At 42.0% G+C, this 20267-nt stretch overlaps 1 pseudogene; it reads left to right on the top strand.

Annotated features, from left to right (window-relative positions):
- The window catches only part of LOC122668880, a 98516-nt pseudogene that overhangs the window by 7897 nt on the left and 70352 nt on the right, over window positions 1-20267 (top strand).

A 20267-nucleotide genomic window follows, 5' to 3' on the forward strand; every position in this document is an offset into this window, starting at 1 on the left:
CTAATGCGATTTCTTCTCTCCCCCTGCAACTCTAACTCTTCTATTGCTCTCTGTGAAGCCCACCATAGCAGATCACCACCCTGGGTCTGCATTATCATCCATCCACCAAATTTTTTTAGATGAATGCCGCTTTCCTTTAGATTTGCTTTAGAATTTCTTTAGCTACATTTTTATATGTAGCCATCTCGTTCCACATCGTACTAGTGTTTTCATCAAAGTCCCAGCTTCCTTGTGTTACGAATTTAATAAGTAAGTGTCTTCAAGTTTTCTCTTTTTAAGTTCCACCATCCTATCTTAGGGTAAATAATCTTAGAGTTCCTATGATTTAGTATTTAAAAAAAAACAAATATCTATGACCATTAATCTATGTTGCATGGTTAAACTCTCCTTTGGTATAACCTTACAATCTTTACATAATAACCTATCTCCCTTCAAGTTAGAAAGAAGTCTATTTGGCTACTATATTGCCCACTTTGAAGGTTATTAAATGTTCTCTGTTTTCAAAGCTTGTGTTTACTATTGATAAAAATCATAAACTGCAACAAATTCTAAAACTGAAGTCCCCTCCTCTTTCCTATAACCAAAATCATTTCCTCTATGAATTCTTTCATAACCTCTTCTATCTCTTCTAAAATGTCCATTTAGATATCCTGATGGAATTTATCACCAAACTGGGCTTCTTTGCTTAGGAATAAGTCTAGGGTTGGGTTATATACATGTTGGGCCTTTAATCCCATTGGTTTTCTACGTAATAGGCCACTTTTATGGGCCTTAAATATGGGTAATTAGGTTGCATGCGGGATTCCTTAATTTTATTTTTATGTAATTAGTGGTCATGTGATCACTTAAGTGATCATGTGACTTGGTTAAGTGGTCATGTGACTATTTAAGTTGGGCTGGATTAGGACTCTTTAAGTCCAGCCATGCTTTGAGTCTATTTCCTTTGTTATTTCACTTTCCTAGTCAGTTTAGGTTACCTAATAGGTTGAGGATTGAGTTAGGTCTTTCCTTTTAGTGTAGGAGTTTATTTTTGAGTCTTTTATATAAGGTTGTAAGGGGAGGCGAGATACTTGTATTTTTTTGTTCTCAACTCAATGGTTGGTTTCGGTGGCCATATGGCCAAGATAGGTCCTGAAACTTGACATTCACCCTTTTTTAGGCCTTCTAAACACAGTGGAATCATTAGTTTTTACAAATTTAAACCCAAAATGGTACTTTGACTACAGACCCTAAGTTGGTATTCTACGGCGTGCGTAAGATCTACCCTAGGCTATTTCACACAATATTTAGAACTCATATAATTAAAGTAGAGTTGTAAAACAACTTATATAAGCATTAAGAATTAAAATACATCAAACCATAAACCATTTAAGCATTAGGCATCATATTCATATTTCATTATCATACATAGTGATGGTTCGACTGTTTGTTCATAATTGTTAGAAACTTGGAAACAGACATAGTCACATAGATTAAATAAATACAAGTTAGTACTAAAACGAGTGTCGGGCTGGATCATCATAATGACCATGTTGTTGTTGTTGTTGTCGAATCAAGCTCAATCAATAGATCGGTGGACATTGTATAACATATAATAATTTCATAGTCAACAAAACAAGGTTAGATCATGTTTCTATGAAAAAAATTGTTTTTTAGAAGGAATGTTTACCTAAAAGTGTTCTTGAGATGCAATGCAACTCCCAAGAGAGATGTTGAAGCTTCAATCTTTAGTTGGAGGTGAGATTTGCCCAAAAAAATCACAAAACTTCCACTTTGTATGAGTTTTCCCTTTATAGCAAATCAACAGAGGCAAGATTTCGACTCCAAGGGGTGATTTTATAAGACCTAAGTTGGTCTGGTTCAACCGAGTTGAACCGAGACCGAGATATTTAGCGAGATCTCGGCTGAGATATTGTAGTATTTAGGAATTGACTGTGATCTTGTCTCGAGATCCATCGAAACCAAGATATTAGCGAGATCTTGTACCATGTTCGTTCCCCATCCCTCCTTTCCAATCTCTTCATCTCCCTATTTATGTTTTGACCTTAGTTTTCCCTATTGTGCTTTGTTTGATCCATGTAGTCGACCCCATTAAGTTGGGATAAGGCTGAGTTGTTGTTGTTGTTGGTTGAAAGGGGGGCAAGTATTGTACACAAATTTTGATATTAATGAAGAATTTTTGCTGCTCTTCTTATCCATTGAAGATTTTGTCTTGTGTTTGATCAAGGCTGGTGGGATCGGTGTTTGATCCGATTGACACCGGGGGAAAGCCCGGGTGGTTTGTTGGTGGGATTGATGTTTGATCCAATCAACACCTTGCGATGTGAAGCCCGGGTGGTTCTTTTGAGGCTCTCCTTCAAATTCTAGTTAAAGATTCAATTTTTATTCAAGTTTCTCAATCAAACAAACTGCTGCCAGGGGAATTCTGCAACAACAGTAAGTTAGAAGTGATCCCCATCCCCATTATGCTTTGCATCCCAACCCTAGCTATTGTCCCTTTAATTTTCACTTTTACTACACCAACCATCAAACCAGACCTGTCTACTCATCCACGAAACCCCAAATTCAGGCCACATACTCCTCCACCATCAAGCTCCAATCGATCCAAAGCCTAGCCCTAATCTCCCATTAAAACCCTAATTCCCACCTACCTGAATCAGATCCCACAAACCCTGAAACCTGCACAGACCAAACCTACAGTGAGTTTCTGCCCATATTTGGACCGAACCTCACCCACCAAGGAACACTCGATCCAAACCCTAGGCCAAGAATCCCAACCTAAACCCTAGATCCTCCCTTGAGTCTCTTTTCAGAAACCCATAAACGTAAACCTAATTTGCTGTCCAATTCAAACTATACTCTTAAACCTAATAGAACTTAACGTAACCTTCACTGATAGACTTCCCATCACTAACCTAACATAACCCTACCTTCAAACCCTAGACTCAACCTAACCCTAACCCTAATTTGGTCAAAATTCCCAATTTTAGCCTACCTGAGTTTACCAGTTCATAGCTTCTAGTTGGTTTAAATCATATCCTCTATGAATTCTTTCATAACCTTTACTATCTCTTCTAACATTTCCATTTAGATAGCCCCCTATAATAATCTTTTCTCCTTGACTAATTTCTCGAACTAATCTATTCATGTGTTCCCTAAATTGTTTCTTAGCATTTTCATCTAATCCGAATTGGGATGCGTAAGCATTAACTATATTAATTACTTCTTTTCTAAAGACAAGGTTTGATGGATATTATGCTTTCACCAATTCTTTTAATATCTACAATATCATTGTTTAAATTTTTATCTACTACTATTCCCACCCCGCTTCTATTATTTTTATCTGTAGTATACCAAAGTTTATAGTCATCTAATTCCTTAGTTTCTTACCCTTCCATCTAGTCTCTTCAATTATAAGCTATGGTAATTCTTCTTCTTATTGTACCTATTAATTCTAGACTCTTTCCCATTAAAGTTTCTATGTTCCAAAACCATGGCCCATAAAAGAGAACCCTTTCCCACTTGTCACCACAACCAGGCGCTGAAGCAGTGTGTCGCTTACAGAGGACGCCCTAGCCTACCCATACTCACTATACACTACACCTGAGTCATAGTGCAACACATCACTTCGGAGGAACACCCTAGCATAAGATCGAAAATATAAATTTTAGGATTCATGTAAAGGGTTTGGCTAAAGTTTTTACAATGCTGACTGCCGACGTGACACACCAACTGTTCTCCTTTATCTGGGCTTGGGACCGACAACATAAAGCACTGGTGGAGTTTGGTTATTAAAGGTGTTATCATTTCTTAAATTTAATGCTGACGATAGTTCCCAGTTTATATCTGTAATTCTCTTATGCCTACTTTTCTGGAATTCTTTTATGCCCTGCTAAATGTGTTTGGGGCCTTTCTTATTAGTGAAATTTTAATACCAGTATAATGTGCAAGCCAATCAACATACTTGGGATCAGGGGGTTAGTTTATTCAGAATTTTCTTGATACAATATGACAGAGAAAATCATAGCCTACGGTATAATATTTTCGAAATCGATTGGTTGAAAAGGGTTGGATGGCTATGTTTGCCCTCAGTTGTATGGCCAACATGATCTGTGTACTTTTTTTTTTTTTTTGGATAGGTAGGCCCCAAGGAGAGTTTAATTACCTCTTAATTGTGAGGTGTTGATCCTTGCCAATTGAGCTACCCCCTTTGGGTTCAACATGATATGCGTAATACTTGGGTTTACATGTTTGGCTACCCATGCACTCACAAAAAAAAAAAAAAAAAAAAAATTGATGTACTCAACTAATGTTGGAGTGGAAAATATATGCATTACTGGTTTCTGTGTCTTCTGCAAACCCTTTACAATCTGTTTGAGATGGCGCAAATCTGGTATTTTGTATGTCCTTGATGCCGTTATCATGTTGGGCTAAAAAAATGGGATTATATAGGATTTATTCATCCTTCTTGTAAGTAATAATTTTTCCTCACATAAATGAAATGCTTTTTGTGCAGATTGGACAAGGAACATATAGCACTGTATACAGGGCCCGTGACCTTGAAACTGGAAAAATTGTTGCAATGAAGAAAGTTCGGTTTGTTAATATGGATCCAGAAAGTGTCCGTTTTATGGCCAGGGAAATCTATATTTTGCGTAAGCTTGATCATCCAAATGTTATGAAGCTTGAGGGCTTGGTCACGTCACGGATGTCCTGCAGCCTGTACCTTGTATTCGAATATATGGAACATGATCTTGCTGGGCTTGCGGCAACACCTGGTATCAAGTTTACTGAACCACAGGTGTCTGTTCTTTCTTTTTTCACTATGAGGAAATTGAAGCTTCCCACTAGGTTCACCACAATACAATGGTTAGAATGATTCCCATCTAGGTCATTGAATGAAAGATTCTAATCACCAAAAGTCTAAACATATTCCTTGAGCAATTTTGCTTTCTTCTTTCTCAAACTTTAAGAAGATCTGATCAATCTATTAAATCGAAGAATATGATGACCTATTGACCTGAATGGAAAGAATAAAACGTTCTTGATGAAAAGGGAATTGACAAATCTAAAATATATAAGTGATTGCGTTTTTTACTAGAATGTTCCTTAGTTGGACCCATGAATTAGTCACTTTGTGAGCGATGCAGCATGTGACTGAAGTTGTAGGCCAAGCCACTGCTACATTAGACGAAGTTTATGGTGATTTGGTCACTTGTTCTAATTCTGGTTTGCCTGTGTGAAGTGGCATTTGCCCTGGAATGCTGTTAAGAGGTCATCATCGTGATATGCCAAATGGTTTCCTTACAGTCCTTAATTTCAATGAATTTAGTTAGTATTATTGTTTTTCAATGGTTTCCTTAGAGTCCGTAATTTCAATGAATTTAGTTAGTATTATTGTTTTTCTGCACTTTACATATTCATGTGAGGCATGTGTTTTGATTGCAGATTAAGTGTTACATGCAACAGCTACTTCATGGGCTTGAACACTGCCATAATCGTGGGGTCCTGCATCGAGACATTAAGGGTTCCAATCTTTTGATTGACAATAATGGTAATCTCAAGATTGGTGACTTTGGGTTGGCAACCTTGTTCAATCCTGATAACAAACAGCCCCTGACAAGTCGTGTTGTTACTCTTTGGTATCGGCCTCCTGAGCTTTTGCTTGGTGCTACGGATTATGGGGTTGCTGTGGACCTCTGGAGTACTGGTTGCATCCTCGCAGAATTGCTTGCAGGGAAACCTATAATGCCAGGAAGAACTGAGGTACTAGTCACACCTTATGCTTGGATGTTCCAACTCTCTCTTCCACTTATAGAAACTTATGCCCTGCTGTCACAGTTGTAGTACTCGTATGGGGCTCTCTCATTATGAATTGTATTTCCTTTTATATGGCCCTCCCTAAAAACGTTCTCATGTGCATTGGCTATCCTCTCACCTATACTATTCAATTAGTGCACCACTTTTTTGGGTGGGTGAGCCCAATTGATCTCAAAGATCTTCAGATCAATTAATTTTTACCTTTATGATCTATTTAGAACTACAGTTTTGATTGCTAGCATAAATTAGATATAAAACAGACACAACAAAATCCATGGAAGATGCTCCTATTTGCCCATTGTTCTAATACCATCTTCCATGCAGAAGGTGGTCTATTGCTGTAAACAGCCTTGGAATAATGCTTAGATGATCTGATCGATCACCCCAGCCTCTTATTTATAATAAAAACAAATTACAGCAAAGATATGAATCACCCCAATCCTATTCCTACTAGGAATTCCCACTATAACTAGGAATCCCAAATAGAAATCGTATAGGGGGGAAAAACAGGAATAAAACAATTAAAAACTAATCACAACAAAATAAGTAATGAAAGCCAACTAGGACTAGGTTACCCCTAGTGGGTAACGTAGCCTTATCTCAACACTCCCCCTCAAGTTGGGGCAAAGATGTCGATCATGCCCAACTTGACTAGATTGGGATGGAACAGCTTCCCAGACAATCCCTTAGTGAAGATATTTGCAAGTTGATTAGTAGACGTCACAAAGGGAATGCAAATCAACCCTTCTTCTAACTTTTCTTTGATGAAATGCCTATCCACCTCAACATGCTTGGTACGATCATGCTGTACTGGGTTGTGTGCTATGCTGATTGCAGCCTTGTTGTCACAGTACAACATCATAGGAAGACGAATAGGAACACCAAGATCTTGTAGCAGCCCTTTAAGCCAGAGTAACTCACAAATACCCTGTGCCATAGCTCGAAACTCAGCTTCGGCACTAGAACGAGCAACAACATTTTGCTTCTTACTACGCCACGTGACAAGATTTCCACCTACAAAGGAGCAATACCCAGAAATAGACTTGAGATCTGCAGAACCAGCCCAATAAGCATCAGTGTATGCTTCTATCCATAGATGACCATGCGTAGACAAAAGAATTCCTTTTCCAGGAGCTGACTTCAAATAGTGCAAGATATGAAGAACAACCTCCATATGTGAAGAGTAGGGATCATGCATAAACTGGCTCACAGTACTCACGGCGACAGCAATGTCAGGACGAGTGTGTGAAAGATAAATTAGCTTCCCTACAAGTCTTTGGTACCGGCCTTTATCAACAGGCTCACCCTCTTTCTCCTTGAGTCGAACAGTAGGGTCCATAGGAGTATCTGAAGGATGACAGCCAAGCAACCCGGTCTCAGCCAATAAATCTAGGACATACTTCCTCTGGGAGAGAAAAATGCCTTTAGAAGATCTGGCTACTTCAATCCCAAGAAAGTATCGTAGTTTCCCTAGATCCTTAATCTCAAATTCTTGTCCAAGGAAGGTCTTCAACTGTCTGATCTCATCACCATCATTGCCAGTAACCACTATATCATCAACATAGACTATAAGAACAGTGAGTTTTTCACCAACCCTCTTTATAAAGAGTGTGTGATCAGCATTACTCTGCTTATAGCCCACAGAAATCATGGCCTTGTGGAACCGCCCAAACCATGCTCGAGGTGCCTGCTTCAGCCCATAAAGTGCACGCTTCAGTTTACATACTTTTCCTTGGTTTCTGTCACAAGAGAACCCTGGTGGAATGTCCATATACACCTCCTCATCCAGTGTTCCATTTAGGAAGGCATTTTTTACATCTAGCTACTGCAAATCCCATCCAAGGTTGACTGCACAAGATAATAACACACGAACAGTATTTAACTTGGCAACAGGTGCAAAAGTTTCCTGGTAATTAATGTCGTATGTCTGAGTGAACCCTTTGGCCATGAGTCGTGCCTTATACCTATCCACAGTGCCATCCACCTTCTGTTTTACGATAAACACCCATTTTCATCCAACAGTTTTCTTCCCAGGTGGAAGAACCACAAGCTCCCATGTGTTATTTTTTTTCAGGGCTTCTATTTCTTCCATCATAGTTGCCTTCCACTTTCCATCTGATAAAGCTTCCTGCCAATTGTTAGGAATACGAACAGAAGAAAGAGAGGAAACAAAGGCACGAAAGGATGGGGAAAGGGAATCATAAGAAACAACATGAGATATCGGATGCTGAGTGCAAGATCCGACACCTTTGCGAAGAGCAATAGGTAAATCAGGAACATTACTAGGTGGAGAGGCAGGTTCTGGATCCGGGTTCGGCAATTGGATGGGTACTGGAGCAACAGTTGATTGAACCTGCTTACGTTTCCTTACATAGGTCTTCATATTATTGGCATCAATCCTCCTCTGAAATTCACTAATAGTCCTTTGGACAGGAGTCTAGACCGGGGTAGCTTGCTCCCCCTGAATAGAAATGGTCTCCCCCTGTATAGGAACCTCTCCCCCTGACTCAGGGGGAGTACCAGGGGCAGGCCGAACTGGTTCAGACTCATGGTAAACAGACTGAAGTGGAGGTGGAGAGTCAATAGTCAGCACATCTTCACTAACACTCTCCCCTTGAAGAGGTGGGACACATAATATTGAACATTTTCATGAAAGACAACATCCATGCTGACAAAAGTCCTGCGAGATGGAGGGTAGTAACATTTGTACCCCTTTTGGGTAGCAGAGTATCCCAAGAAAATGCAGCGGAGGCTACGTGGGTCAAGTTTACCAGGGGACCTTGTATCCCTGGCATAACCAACGTAGCCAAATACCTTAGGTGGGACTATAAAGGAAAAAGAGCCAAGTAATAGCTCAAAAGGGGCTTTCGAAAGAACCCGACTAGGCAGCCTATTAATTAAATAGGCTGCAGTAAGGACAACATCCCCCCAATAAAGGGAAGGGACATTGCGAGCAAACATAAGAGCCCTAGCCACCTCCAAGAGGTGGTGGTTTTTTCTCTCAGCCACACCATTTTGGGTTGGAGTATCGACACAGCTGGTCTGATATGTGCAGCAAGGTATTTTTGGAACTGACCTTCCATATACTCTTTCCCATTGCCACTCCTTAAAATTTGAAGAGTGGCATTAAATTGGGTCTTAATCATTTGATGAAAGTGCTGAAAACATAAAAAAAACTTTTACTTTTGTGTGCATAAGGTATACCCAAGTGAACCTAGAATAGCAGTCAATGAAAGTGACATACCACCGATTGCCAGTCAGGGAAGCTTTCCTACTAGGCCCCTACACATCAGTATGAACAATATGGAATAAGGAAGAGGATCTTTTATTAGAAATAGGATAAGTTGAACGTATCTGTTTAGCCAAGACACAAGGCTCACAAAAAAAGTCTTCCTTATTACAGTCTTTAACTAATGCAGGAAATAAATTTGATAAAGTACCTAAGGGGGGATGGCCTAGTCTAGAGTGCCATTTATGTAAGTCAGAGGAGAAAGATGCCGAAGGTAAAGTCTGAGTATGTTTAGGATCGCCATCAAGTAGGTACAATCCACCATGCACTTTACCCGATCCAATCGTCTTCCCCGAGTCTAGTTCCTGAAAGACACAGTGAGTGGGAAAAAAAGTCACTTTACAATTCAGGGATTTAGTAATACTGCTAATGGAAAGAAGGTTGGTTGTAAATTTGGGAATATGCAACACAGATGACAGTGTAAGAGAAGGAGAACAACCAATGGATCCTTTCCCTGAGATGGAGGAGAGGGATCCATCAGCAATTTTGACTTTATCTTTACTAGAAGCAGGAGAATATGTATTAAAAAGACTTGGAGAACCTGTCATGTGATCAGTAGCGCCAGAATCTATGATCCATGGAGTGGATGCTATTGATGCACAATGACCAGCAAAGGAAATACCTGCACGGGCAAAGAAGGAACCTGAATTGGCAGCAGACGTAGTAGAGGCAGCAGATGTGTTCAGCATACGACGTAGAGCCTGGAGTTCTTCCTGGGAGAACCCGATGTCAGCAGTGGGAGTTGGAGCTACACTTTCAGTGTGATTGGCTTTGTTTTTAAACTTAGCACGACCACGTTTAGCCTTAAAATCAGCTGGCTTCCCATGTAATTTCCAACACTGAGCCTTAGTGTGATATGGTTTGTGACAATGCTCACACTTAACAGGCTCTTTGGTAGTAGTTGCAATACTGTCAGCAAAAGCAACAGAAGTGGAACTAGCAGTCTGTAAGGTTGATCTCTCAACTTTGGGAGTAACATTTGAAGACGAACTGATGAAGAAGCAAATATCGATGGCACTCCGGCATCCTACTTGGCCTTCTTCTCCGGCAACCTGTCTCCTCCGGTAACTTGACTTTCTCACCCCTATCGGAAGCATGCCTTCCCCTTCACCCCCTCCAATCCCTGACCCTCCTCCACCAATCCCTGACCCCCCCCTCTGATTCAGACATTCCTCCCTCTGTCCCTGCTCCAAGTTGGACTTCCTTCTTCTCTTCGCCTCTCGCTTCCTCCCCTGCGAATGAAGGTCTTTCCCTTCATTTCGTTGATCCTTTAGTGGTTGGTTCTTCTAAAATTGCTTGCTGTTCCACTGGTGCTCTGAACGATGAAGTAAAGATCTGGGAATCATGTTTAGTGGGTCACTTCCTCGACTCCAGACCTGCTGTCCACATTGTTAAATCTTCTCTTACTCGGCAATGGAAAGCTCTCGGCAACCTCGACATCTACCTCCTGGACAATGGATTTTTCATTTTCAAATTCTCTGACGACTCTAATAAGATCCGTGTGCTTGAAGGTGGTCCTTGGCATGTTGGCAAGAAGCCTATCTTCCTTCGACAGTGGCATCGACACTTGCAGCTACCCCGCGTTGACCTCTCCTCCATCCCTCTCTGGGTTTCGCTTCTAGGCCTTCCCCTTCACTTCTGGTGTACGGATGGTCTTAGTGTAGTGGGCTCAGCCTTAGGAAAATCGATGTTCTCTGACATGTGCACTATGAGAAAATTGCGCCTTGCGTATGCTCGAATCTGCGTCGAAGTTTTAGCAGATGACCCCCTTCCATCCTTCATCACCGTGAATGATGGTGATGACAATTCCTTTGAACAGGAACTCCATTACGAGTGGAAGCCTCCCCACTGCTTGTTCTGCAAGAAGTTTGGACATGATTCAGCTATTTGTGCTCCTCCTGAAGCCTCTCGTCCACCTGAGGTCCATGTGCAAAGATCTGAACCCACCCTCCCCTCGGATTTTCGCCATTCCAGAGGGTGCACTAGTTCGAGAGCTCGCCGTCGGCACCAGAATGCCCCTGCAGCCGGACAAGACAGCATTCTTGGCTCCCACCCTTTATCCATTGGGCAAAACCGATTTCTTCGCCTTAATCGACGACGCCCTACGGAACTGTCACTTGCTTCCGAAGCGGATCATCGATTCCGCTGCCCATCGGCTGCTCGTGATGTCTCGAGGTTGACACCCAGCCGTCGACTGCTGAAGTTGCTTGCCTTGTCATCTCTGAAGTCGACCCCTTGGTGGCTGTGGAAGAACCTTTGCCGGTTCTACAGTCTGAAGCCTTTCCATCTGCGAGAGACCTCGCCTCTCCTTTTTGTCCCCCTGCTCCTCTTCTTTACTCTCCTCCCCCCGATACTTCCCCTTTTGTTGATAACGCAGCTTCTTCCGTTGTGGGCCACCCCCCCCCCCCCCTTTTGACTATTCCGCCCTCCCCCATCTCTTATTAATCAAATCCCCCTTTTACCCTCACCTAAGACTGGTAAATCCAAAAAGAAAGACAAGAGCCAGAAGGAAAAAAAGAAAAAAAAGAAGAAGAAAGCCTCGTCAGATTCCTCTGGGCCCCACCCCACCTTGTCACCCAACAACTCTCTTAACCCAACCGGGTCGGGTTCTCGCCTCTCTGATCCGGTCTCTCTTTGCCCTGTTTCTCCTTCGTCCTTACCCGGTTCTCCTCCTCTCAATACCCCTTCAGCTTCTATAGCCCCTTTAACCTCTGCTGCTCTTCCTACTGCCACCTCATATCACAGGCGGCACCGAAGCCCCTCTGCTTCTCGTAGTGCCAGCATTATGTCTCGGCTTCTAGGGACTGAGTTGCAATCCTCTAAGCTCTCCCAATGAATCTTGGCATTGTGTGGAATACTCGGGGTCTTAATTCCCCTTGTAAACATGCTGCTGTTCGTTCCCTTCTTCGGCATCATCAAGCCACTTTCTGCTGCTTGCTTGAAACTCATGTCAAAGAACCAAACTCCTCGAGGATCTGCTCCTCCATTGCTCCTGGCTGGTCCTTCTTATCGAATTTTGCCCATCACCCTGATGGTTGTATATGGGTGTTATGGGACCCCTCAAAAATCAAAATTTCAATGCTCTCCTCCTCAGACCAATTTATCCATTTAAACTTCTCAGACTGCCTTAACCAATTTTCCTTCTTTTTCACTGTCACGTATGCTTTCAATTGTCCCATTCTGAGGCAAGCTCTTTGGTCTGATCTCCGCAACCTTGCTGGTCCCATTGGCTCTTTACCTTGGGGTATTGGTGGTGATTTTAATGTCATCAGATTTGGGTTTGAAAAACAGGGAGGACACCATTTGGACCCTCAACCTATTTCTGATTTCAATGATTGCTTTGAGGATTTGGGCCTTGATGATCTCAAGTGGACAGGTCTCCCCTTTACCTGGAGCAACAAAAGGGCTGGTACTTCCAGAATTGACTGTAAACTGGATCGAATCTTGGTGAATGAAACTTGGCTGTCCTCCTTCCCTTCTTCCTTTGCCAATTTTGATACTCCAGGGATATCTGATTACAGCCCCATCCTCTTGTCCATTCAACCTTATAACTCCTTTGGTCCAAAGCCCTTTAAATATTTTGACATGTGGTTCTCTCACCCCACCTTCCTGACCACTGTGAAGGATGCGTGGGATGTGCCTGTCCAAGCTTTCTCCTCCCCTCTCCTAGCTTTGGCAAGGAAGCTTAGGAATGTGAAATCTGCCCTCAAAATTTGGAATACCAGTATCTTCGGAAATGTCTCTCAAAATGTGTAGGAATGTAAAGACAAGCTTGCTAACATCCAGCTTCAAATTCAAAGGGACAACCTCAATAGCCAATTAGCTGCTGATGAAAAAGCTGCTGGTCTTGAACTAGCCATGCTCCTCAATCAAGAAGAAAATTTCCTGAAACAAAAGTCCAGGATCAAGTGGCTGGATTTAGGGGATTCTAACTCAGCCTACTTCCATCGCTCCTTGAAGTCCAGAATCAATTACAACTCCATTCTTCAGTTGGATGCTCTGGATGGTTCTCCAGTAACAAATGTGAAAGACATCAAAGACATGGCAGTGAATTACTTCATGAATCTCTTCTCGGGTCATTCGGATGAGGCTGATCTATTCCCTGATAATGAGATCAACAAGTTCATCCCCGATGATCTCATTCAGTCTTTCAATGCGATTCCCAATGAAGATGAAATTATTGCCACTGTCCATTCCATTAAGCTGAATCGGGCTCCTGGACCTGATGGTTTTAGCATGGGCTTCTTTTTAGCAGCCTGGGACATCATAAAGGAGGATCTCATCAAAGCCATTTGAAGCTTCTTTTTCAACCCCAACCAGATCTCTGAGGTGAATCATACTTTTCTGTGCCTCATTCCTAAGAAGGAGGGTGCTTCTGTGATGACAGACTTCAGGCCCATCTCCCTTTGCAATCTCATCTACAAGTTCATAGCTAAAATCTTTGCTTTGAGGCTCAAGAAGGTGGTGGATCTGCTTGTCAGTCAGAATCAGTCTGCCTTCATTCCTGGTAGAAGCATCTCAAATAATATCCTCCTTTGCAATGAGATTGTCCGAGGTTTTGAAAGAAAAAATCATTATCCTGTTGCTCTTATGAAGATCGATATCCATAAAGCTTTTGACTCTCTGAGATGGGATTTTATTGCAAATGTCTTGATCAAGATGAGGTTCCCTATGGTTTTCATCCATTGGATTCACTGCTGCATTTCCACCCCCAGGTTCTCTGTGCTTGTTAATGGCAGCCCAGCTGGCTACTTTGCCTCTACTGTTGGTGTGCGCCAAGGATGCCTCTATCCCCATACCTATTCACCTTAGCTTTAGAATTTCTATCCAGGGAAATCCAATTATGCACGGACCAGCATCTCATCTTCACTATACCCAAATGCAAAGCCCTCAAGCTCTCTCACCTGGCTTTTGCTGATGATCTCATGATCTTCTCCAAAGCCTCCATAGCCTCCTTTGAGTCCATCATGAACTGTTTGCAGCACTTTCAAGACTTATCCGGGCTTCATATCAACCCCACCAAGTCTCTTCTCTTCCTTGCTGGAGTTCCTGATGAGGTAAAAGAAGGTCTGAAGAATATTTGTGGTTTCAGTATTGGTCAGCTTCCTGTGAAATAATCTGGGCCTGCCTTTGATTCCGGCAAGACTTTCGGCGCATCACTGCACTCCTATGCTAGATCTTATAAGGAAACGGCTTCAACTATGGAAGGGCAAACTTCTTTCTTATGCGGGTCGTCTGGTGCTTGTCAAGTCTGTCCTCCAAGCCTCCTACATTTATTGGTCAGGTATCTATGGGCTGCCTCATTCCATCATCAAGTCTCTGGAATCACTCATGTCTTCTTTTCTTTGGAAAGGCTCTGATGTTACCAGATTCCTTCGGCCGATTAGTTGGGACTCTGTGTGTCATCCTTTCGTGGAAGGAGGGTTGGGTATCAGAAGGATAAAGGATGTGAACCAAGCTGGCATTATCAAATTGTGGTGGAAGATTGTCTCCAAGGCAAAAAGTATTTGGGTAGAGTGGATATATTCAGGCCTTCTTCGTTCTGACTCTATCTGGACTGTCCATTTATCTTCTGATGCTTCTTGGACCTGGCGCAAAATTATAGATGTCCGACCCTTGGTTCTTGGCTCTATCCAAACTCACATTGGTAATGGGAACTCCACTCAGCTTTGGTTAGATCACTGGCATCCTTTGGGAATCCTGATACATCATGTCAGCCCTAGATTGATCTATGGTTCTGGGCTGCCTAGAAATGCCTTGGTGGCTGATATTCTTAATGTCGACGGATGGGACCACCCTGATTCATCTACTCCAGCTCTAACCCCTATCTGGAACTTATTGCCCTTTATTTCCAGAAGACCCTTCATAAGGGATGACTGTGTTTCTTGGCTGCCTAGTTCCTTGGGTAAGTTCAGCTCCAAATCTGCTTGGGATCTTGTTAGAACTCGGCTCCCGCTCGTTCCTTGGAGGAAGGTCGTCTGGTTCAAGCACCACATCCCTAGGCACAGCTTCACGACTTGGAGAGTCTTCTCCAACTGCCTCCCAACGCAAGCTTTCCTCAGACATCGCCACATTGTGGTTTCTCCCAATTGTGACCTATGTTGGAATGCGATTGAAGATTCAAACCATCTCTTCTTTGAGTGCCCCTTCTCCCGCTCTATCTGGAAAGGGATCCTCTCCAAATGCTGGCCAAGAAATAGGAGGATTCTCCCTTTTGATCGTGAATGGATTTGGGTTGACATGACCTTTGGTGGTTCTACTCTTTGTGACGTGATTGGGAAGATGGCTTTCTCAGCCTCCATCAGCCACATTTGGATGGAGCGCAATCTTCGGAAATGGACCTCCAAATCCAGATCTGCTTATCAGATTTGGGAGTCCATCTCTTTTGAAATCAAATCTAAGCTTAGTTTGGTTGCTCCTACTTCTTGTATTGACACCCCAAGGAACAGACTAATTGTTGTTTCCTGGGGTCTTATTTCTCTCTTCCTTATCCCAGCTGGCTCCCCTGTTTGAGCTTCTGTTGCTGGTTCTTGTTTTCCTCCCTCCTTTTTTAGGGCTGCTTCTTTTTAGTAATGAAATTTTTATTCACCCAAAAAACAAAACTTTGGGAGTAAACATCATGGCAGCCCTTCGTGTCTCTTCACTATGAACACAAGGAAAGGTCTCCTCTAGAGTAGGGAAAGGAACCCGTCCAAGGACTTGCACCCGAATAGGGTCATAGTCATCATTGAGGCCAGCCAGGAAATCATAGACATGGAATTGGTCTACATAGGTGTGGTAGGTAGTAATATCAGCAGCAGTAGTAGGCTGAAACTGAGCATAGTGATCCAATTGTTGCCATAAACACTTGAGGGCAGCATAGTATTTGGTGACAGACATCTCCTTCTGAGTAGTGTTTTGGAGTGTCTTCCTAATTTCATAAACCTGAGCACCACTACCTGAACGACCATGAGTGCCCTTGACAGCTGTCCATATTTGTGTAGCAGTGTCAAGGAGAAGATACTGACTAGAGAGGTCAGTGGTCATAGAGTTTAGAATAAAGGACATGATCATTGCATCATTGGCAGCCCATTTAGTACGAACAGCCCCTTCTTTAGTTGGTTGTTTGGTGGTGCCAGTAAGATGGCCAGTGAGTCCCCTTCCAGCCACTGTTAAGGATAATGATCTGGCCCAAATTAAGTAGTTTGTACCATCAAGCTTGATGGCAGCAGCATAAGGGAGAAAATCAGACCTAGTTTGATCTCTTCCAGAAGTAGCAGTAGTCATCTCTGAGTCACCCATGATTCAGCCAATCAGAGGAAAAGTCAGATCTTCAAAAAGCCTGATTCGAGTGTGAATAATGGGTTTTGAAATTGCAGAATTTTCAGCCTGCATAATGGGCTGAAACTGAGGTCGAGTTTTCCTCTAATAGCAGGGAAGATATCTTCCAAAAATTAGCTCTTTCTAATGAGCCAATAAAAAGCCCTAAATTTTTGACAAATTTACGAATAAAATCTTATTGCAGAAACCCTGATTGCAGGAAAAAGATGCAGAAAAAAATGCAGAATTGGATCTAAACCAATGCTGCAGTCTTCAAACAAGGACTGGTGCAGACCAATAATAGCAGGAACCAATCTCCATAAGTGCAGAAATCAAACTCCAGTTGAAAAATAGCTCGATCTCCAAGGATGGAAAAAACCTGCCGGCAGAAATAGGTCACACCTCTGTTCTTCGATCTTCAATGAAGTGACATTGAGGGCAGCAACTAAATTTGCATTATATCATCTCATAGTTGCTGCCCTGATGGAGAGAAAGAGGCCGAGAGTGGTGGAGAGAAAGAAAAAGAAAAAAAAAACCAGAAACCGAGAAGGGGGAAGATCAGAAAAAAGAAAAAACTGAGAAATAAGAGAGAGGAGAGAACCAGAAATCGAGAGTAGCTGTTCCTAGATCAGATTAGGCTCTGATACCATGTAAACAGCCTTGGAATAATGCTTAGATGATCTGATCGATCACCCCAGCCTCTTATTTATAATAAAAACAAATTACAGCAAAGATATGAATCCCCCCCCCAATCCTATTCCTACTAGGAATTCCCACTATAACTAGGAATCCCAAATAGGAATCGTATAGGGGGGAAAAACAGGAATAAAACAATTAAAAACTAATCACAATAAAATAAGTAATGAAATCCAACTAGGACTAGGTTACCCCTAGTGGGTAATGTAGCCTTATCTCAACAATTACCAAATCTGATCTTGATAACCAGGATCAGTGAAGAAGAATAAGAAGAGAAGAAAATGAGAAAAAGAAGAAAAGAAGAAAAAAAGAAAAAAAGAAAAAAATTGGGGGGGGGGGGGGGAGAGACCTAACGTAGGGGAGAAAAGAAGACCCCATTGTTAGACTTCTTGTTGTAATCGTAGGGTAGTATGCTTTATTTATAATAAAGTGAATTACAACTCCAAAAGAGTCCTTTGACACTTCAATGTAATCTAAATATAGCTAACCTTCTCCTCTAATTATGAACTCACCATGACTCATATACAGATATCCAATCACTTATATATATACACATTCTCTGTGGTGAAGTATGTCCCCGACCAATGAAAGCGCACGAGTTGGCACATTGGGGGCTGGGATTTCTGCCTTTCATGGGGACGGGGCGGTCATTTTGCCCCCCTCTGTGTCTGGGCATGGGCGGTACACTCCCTCACAGAGAACTTTTCTCCTATATATATATATATATATATGGGAAGTGGTTCTCTGTCCAGGAGCATGACCTAGACCCATGCTTCCTGTGTCTATCTCTCTCCTTCCCCAGAGAAGGAGCAGAGATGTATTTTTACATGAGGAGAGAGAGAGACATGTGGGAGTGTTGGTGTAGGTCATGTTCCTGGACAGAGATCTTTTTCTTTATATATATCTTAGGCTATAGCTTGGAACAACAAGAACATACATAAACAGCAGAGGCAGACTTGAACAGATATATCAGTTGTAGAAGCTAGTACCCAGCGACCATATGTAAACTCACAGCAAATAATAGAACCACAGAAAAAATTTCTTCCAGTCTCAGCACCAACAAAAGCATATCAGCCGTATGCAGGAATAACAGAGAAAAGTATTCGTAAAGAAGAAATCCAGATAACAATATAAGCAGTAGAACTAGGAAATATTATACACAGGCCAGATAATAGTAGCAGCATCAGCAATAGTAAAATCCCAAAAAATATCTGCAGTAGAAGATGAATAAATCATCGCCACAAATATGAAATCTAGAAAATCTTTAGATGAACAATACAGAGTAATCTTTAACAAGAACTCCAGGCAGAAAGGAATCTTTAGCAAGAAGAAATCTACAATAATAAATCTTTTGTTTTTTGAATGAATTGGCATATGTTCAACAAGCGCAAAGAACATCCAGCCCCAAAGGGGAAAAGAAAAGAATTATTTGGGGGGGGGGGGGGGGAGGAAAATACAAGCAACAACAACATAGCCTTGTCCCAACTAAATGGGGTCAGCTACATGAATCTTTGTTTTCCAATCAGTTCTATTCGAAGTCATGTACGGTACGAGGCCTAATCTATGCATGTCTTTCCTCACCACTTCTCCTATGGTTAATTTAGACCTGCCCCTGGCTCTTTTATTACCTTCAATCTGAATCGAATCCCTCCTCCATACTGGAGGATCCCAAGGCCTTCGTGGAACATGGCCGTACCATCTCAAACGACTCTGACGTAGCTTATCCTGAATCGGAGCTACTCTTAACTCTCCCCCGTCCTTCCCTAAAGGAGGACTATATTGAGGACATCGAGGTTCTTTGGGTGGTCTCATGATGAGAGGAGACACTTTATGCTTGGGAGATCCTTAGATGTCATTGCCATAGTACAAGATTTTGGGCATTATAGAATAGGTAGTTGTTGACTGCCGAGTCAGGACCTGAGGGTCTCTACGTAGTGCATGTCGCAAATACAATTAATGCGACTACACGTAGGCACAACCTTTTTATGTTTGTGAATTGTGATTTGTCTTTACTGGCCTGAGCAAGCGGATCGGGTGTTTTGCATTTCAGAGAAGGCCACATGATGACTCATCTCAAAGACAACATTGAGGTAAGCTCTACTCATAGTTCGAGAACTCGTTTCGTTTCGGTATTTCGAGCTGACCGAAATATCCGAAATATTCGAAATTTCGGATATTTTGGTCGAGATATTGTATTTTTTCTGGTATGTTTCGATAGGTCATTTCGGTGGGTTTTAGGCCAAGTTAAGGCCTGAAACTTCATGGAAACCTTATTTTAGGCTATATAAACACATTTAAATGTTCAAATTGTAAAAATAGTCACCCAAAATGGTGTTTTGGATGTGCACCATTGATTGGCAACGTACGGTCGAACCCTAATGTATAAGTGTATAACTTAGTTAATTACACATTTACACATACACATTGTACATTAAAGTATTAAACAAGTAAATTGACTTGGAACTAAGTTGGAAACATAATGACTCATAAGTTAAGTCAGAAATCATAATATTAAGTACATAAGACATCAAGTCAATAACAAGTTAACAAATAACAACTTAAGAGTTAAGATTTAAGAAGATGATATCAAACATTTCAAATCACAATATGTCAATATCCCCAATTGTCCCCTACAAGGCTACAGCCTACAAGTCAAGTAGTCAACTAGTCATCATTCATCTCAAATGTTTACAAATTTGCTAATAATAACTACTCCGCCATCCAGGATCAACCCCACTCATGGTCCGCTGGAGCTGACGTGTATTGCTCTCCGACTGTAGGACAAATGCATGCCACGTCATAGTCTGGTAGAAGAAGCGAGTGTAGTCATCCACAGTGGCCATGTAAACTGCATCATCAACATGCTGAAGGTAACCTATCCTAGGATATAGGTCACCAAATTGTGAAGAAGTACTACCCACTGATCCACTATGATATGAGTCATATGACGGCTCTGGGAACATGTACGGGTTGTACGGTTGCGGCTGATGGGTTGGGTAGCCAATGTAGGAAAAGAAGTCATGCACAAAAGACGATCCACTATATCCTTGTGAGTGGGAGTCATACTCAAAACTGGGAATGGATGGAGAAGATATAGGCTGCTCCCAAGGGTATTGCCCGAATGCCCTTCGCCACATGGATGTGAATGAGATGAACCATGCTC

Source organism: Telopea speciosissima, chromosome 7 (genome assembly GCF_018873765.1).
Source record: "Telopea speciosissima isolate NSW1024214 ecotype Mountain lineage chromosome 7, Tspe_v1, whole genome shotgun sequence".
Taxonomy (NCBI): Eukaryota; Viridiplantae; Streptophyta; class Magnoliopsida; order Proteales; family Proteaceae; genus Telopea; species Telopea speciosissima.